The sequence below is a fragment of the Sarcophilus harrisii genome, chromosome 2, assembly GCF_902635505.1.
Source record: "Sarcophilus harrisii chromosome 2, mSarHar1.11, whole genome shotgun sequence".
In the NCBI taxonomy this organism is placed as follows: Eukaryota; Metazoa; Chordata; class Mammalia; order Dasyuromorphia; family Dasyuridae; genus Sarcophilus; species Sarcophilus harrisii.
Genome location: NC_045427.1, coordinates 251993449 through 251997959, shown reverse-complemented (window position 1 = coordinate 251997959; position 4511 = coordinate 251993449).

Sequence of the window (4511 nt, the reverse complement as noted above, 5' to 3'; positions counted from 1 at the left end):
GTAAAAATAAAGTTTATGATTATTATTACCAGTTTAGAATTGTAATTTCATTGCCTCCATTATTTCTAGCTCAATCTCATTGTCTGCTTTATAACTATTCACATAGACACAATTCACATTTTTATTACATAATTCAATGAAGTTCAATCTATTTCAACAAGTACTAATTAGGTGTCCTCTATATGCATGACATTGAATTAGAGGCTGGTTATACAAATCAATAAAATAGTTACTTTAGTCTTGGATTTTTATTCAATAGCAGAAATGAAGATCCATCAAGTAAGTACACAGTAAATAAACATAAGGTATAAGCAAAGTTATACAAAGTAAAGAGGGGAGGGTGTGGTAATACAGAGAGATGCAAAGAGATTCACTGAGAGAAATACAAAGAGAGGTATTGGAATAGACAGAGACAGAAATTAGGGGAATCCAAAAAAACCAAACAAACCATGTAGCACAAACTAAATCAATGTAACCAAAATTGAAATGATGCAGAAAACTGGAAAAAAATTTTTTTACATAGTTTCTTTGATAAAGGCCTAATTTCTCAAATACATAGCTAAATGCAAGCCATTCTCCAATTAATCAGTGGATATTACCAAGCAGCTTTCAGACAAAAATATCAAAAATATGTATAACTATATGAAAAAAATATTCTAAATCACCATCAATTACAGAAATGTAAATTAAAAAAACTCTGATGTATCACCTCATACTTATCAGATTAGCTCATATGACAAATAATATTATAATGTGGGAGAATGTGGTAAAACTGCAACACTAATGTACTGTTGATGAAGTTGTGAACTGATCCCACCATTCTGGAAAGCAATTTGGAACAATGCCCCAAAAGTCATAAATGTATGCATCCCCTTCATATATAGCAACACCACTGCTAGATTTATATTACAAAGAAATTTTTTAAAAAGGGAAAAGAACCTATTTGTATAAAAATATTTATCACAGTTTTAAAAATTAAAAAAAAATAATATTTTTATTTTCTCCAGTTGCATGTAAAACATTTTTTTACATTTGTTTTTAAAACTTTTGTATTCCAGAATCTCTCCCTGTCCACTCCGACCCCCCTTTAAGAAGGTGCATTTGAAATTACATCAAACATTTCTGTAAGTCATGTTGTGAAATAAAATGTAGATCTCCTACTTTTCCCCCCAAACCAAAATCAACCTTCAAGAAAAATTAAGGTTAAAAAAAAAACGAATATGCTTCAATCTGTGTTCAGACACAATCAGTTCTTTCTGTGAGTATGGATAGCATTTTTCATCATAAGTCCTTCAGAGTAGTCCTGGATCATTGTATTGCTGAGAAGAGCAAAATCATTCACAGCTTCTCATCCCACATATTGTTATTACTTTGTCCATAGTACATTTTACTTTGCTTGAGTCATGGAGAACTTTCAAGGTTTTTTTTTTTTTTTTCCCCTGAGCATCCTGGTCACCATTTTCCTTAGAACAATTACATTCTATCATAATTACATATCACATTTTTTCAGCAATTCCACAATTGATGGGCCCCTCAAGCTGCTATGATCATTTTTGTACATTTAAGTCATTTTTAATTTTTTCCTTTAACAAAAAATCTTTTTTAGGGATTCATGCCTAGTAATGGTATTGTTAGGTCAAAGAACATGCATGATTTTATAGCTCTTTGGACATAGGTCATATCTTTTGATCATTTATCAACTGGGGAATGGCTCCTATTTAAAAAAAATAAATTTGAATCAGTTTCCTATTCACTTGATAAATGAATTTATCTCTTTATCAAAGAAACCCACTTCAAAATTCCTTTCCCAGTAACTATTGCTAAATGGATCTCCCCTCTTTATTCTATTCTCTCTCTTCTGACCATCCACAAAAGTGTTTTGCTACTGGTCAAATAGCCTTTGTCACAATAAGCCTTCTCTTCTATCACCCTCCTTCTTACCTTATCCCTTCTCCATCTATTTTTCTGAAAGATAAGATAGATTTGTATACCTATATTGAATGTATGTGTTATTTCCTCTTTGAGCCAATTCTGATGAGAGTAAGTTTCACTTACTCACTCTCTCCTCACCCTCTTCCCTTTCACTATAAAAAACTTTTTCTTGTCTCTTTTATAGCAGATAATTTATGCCATTCCACTTCTCCCCCTTTTCTCTCTGTCCATTCTTCTCTCACCCCTTTTATTTTATTTTATTTTTTGCTGAGGCAATTGGGATTAAGTGACTTGCCCAGAAATAGGACAGCTAGGAAGTGTTAAGTGATTGAGGCCAGATATGAACTCAGGTTCTCCTGACTTTAGGGCTGGTGCTCTACATCACACCAACTAGATGCCCCTAATTTTATTTTTAAAGATATTATCCCTTCATATTCAACTCACTCCTGTTTTCTCTATGTATATATACTCTATATAACTGTCATAATTGTTAACTGTCAAGTACTGAGTTATGAGTATCATTTTCCCATGTAGGAATGTAAGCGGGTAAACCTTATTAATTCCCTTGTGATATTCTTTTCCTGATTACCTCCTTATACTTCTCTTGAGTCCTGTACTTGAAAATCAGATTTTCTATTCAGCTCTGGCCTTTTCATCACAAATGCTTGATGAATATCTATTGAATATCCACATTTCCCCCTCTGTGATTATACTCAGTTTTGCTACATAAATTATTCTTGGTTGAAGCCTAACTCCATTGCTCTCTGAAATATCATGTTCCAAGTTCTCCAGTCCATTAATGTAGAAGATACTAAGACTCATGTTATCCTTACTGTGGCTTCACTACACTGGAATTGTTTCTGGATGCTAGCAATATTTTTTCCCTGACTTGGGTTTTCTGGAATTTGACTATAATAATCCTGGGATTTTTCCTCTTGGAAACTCTTTCAGGACGTGATAGGTGGAATCTTTCAATTTCTATTTTACCCTCTGGTTCTAGAATATCAGGATAGTATTCCTTTATAATTTCTTGAAAGATGATGGCTTATTCTTTTATCATGATTTTAAAATAGACTACTAATTCTTAAATTATCTCTCTTAGATCTATTTTTCCAGTCAGTTATTTTTCTGATCACATTATTTTCTATTTTTTTCTTTCTTTTGTTTTGGTATATTGTTTCTTGATTTCTCATAAAATCATTAGCTTTCATTTTATTGTTTCTTGAAATTGTGAGCTTCCTTTTGCTCAATTCTGATTTTCAAGGAATTGTTTTCCTCAGTGAGGTTTTGTACTTCCTTTCCCATTTGGGCAATTTTACTTTTTAAGCCATTCTTTTCTTCATTAGCTTTTTGTATTTTCTTTTGCACTACTCTTAATTCTCTCCCCAATTTTTCCTCTATCTTACTTGACTTTCAAAATCCTTATCTGTAAGTTCTAGTGTGCTGAAGCAAAAGAGTCCTTCCTCAGTGCTAATCAAGACATTTTCTATGAGCTGAGGTCCCTAGAAATTGCTAGCCAAACCTATGCCATGATCACTTCTGGTTTGTTGGTTTCCCAAGACCTTCTCACGCTATTGATAGACCTTTCCTGCTGACCTTCCAAGTCATTCTGTTCTGAGAAGGCTAGGAACTACCAGTACTGCACTCATTCAGAGACCAAGGCTGGTTGCTCCTTTTCTGGCATTGTGACTGCATGACCTGTGCTGGGATTGTGTGCTGGCTTCCACCCTATGTCACAGGCCTTTCCTTGTTGACCTTCCAAGTTGTCTTCAGCTGGAATGTTTCACTGCATACTTTTTTGTATTCTGATGCTCTAAAATTTGTTTAGAGTCATTATTTAAAAGAATTTAGAATGATCTGGGGGAGAGCTTTGTGAATCCCTGCCTTTATTCAGACACCTCGTCTCTTCCATATAGCAGTTCTTTTTGTGGTGGCTAAAAATTGAAAATCTGAAAGGACTCATGATGACAAATGCTATCTGCCTCCAGAGAAAAAAATAGATATTGTCTGAATACAAATTAAGCATACTTTTTCTTGCTCCTTCTCTCCTTTTTCCCCCTCTATTTCCTTACCTCCGTCTTTCATTCCCTCCCTCTCTTCCTTCCTTCTTTCATACCCCTTTTCTACTATTCTTCTTTCCCTCCCTTCTTTCCTTCAACTCTACTAGGATTTGAACTCAGATTCTAAGACTCTAAGTATAACACCCTATAATGTTCTCATTGGTTTTCTGGAGGTCTTGGAGCAGCCTTCTTTTCAGTAGAGTAATCACCACAAGAATAGCCAGTTGTTAAAGTCCACATTCTTTATTTTCTCTTCATAATCTAGTTTCCTTGCCTAGGTCTGGGCCATCTTTCTGGAGAGTCTTTCAGACTGGCCTTGGTCTCAGTGGGGGATTGCAGGAGGCCAGACCAACCACCACAGTGGTGTGAGATGAAGTGAGTGAATTTGGCTCTCAGTCCCCCCTTGCCTGGCTCTTCTGAATCTTTCTCCAAGCCCTTCTGAATCTGTCTTTGCCTCTGACTTTGACTGAGTTTGTTGCAGCTTTATATGCTCTATTTTGAATATAAACCAATCATTAT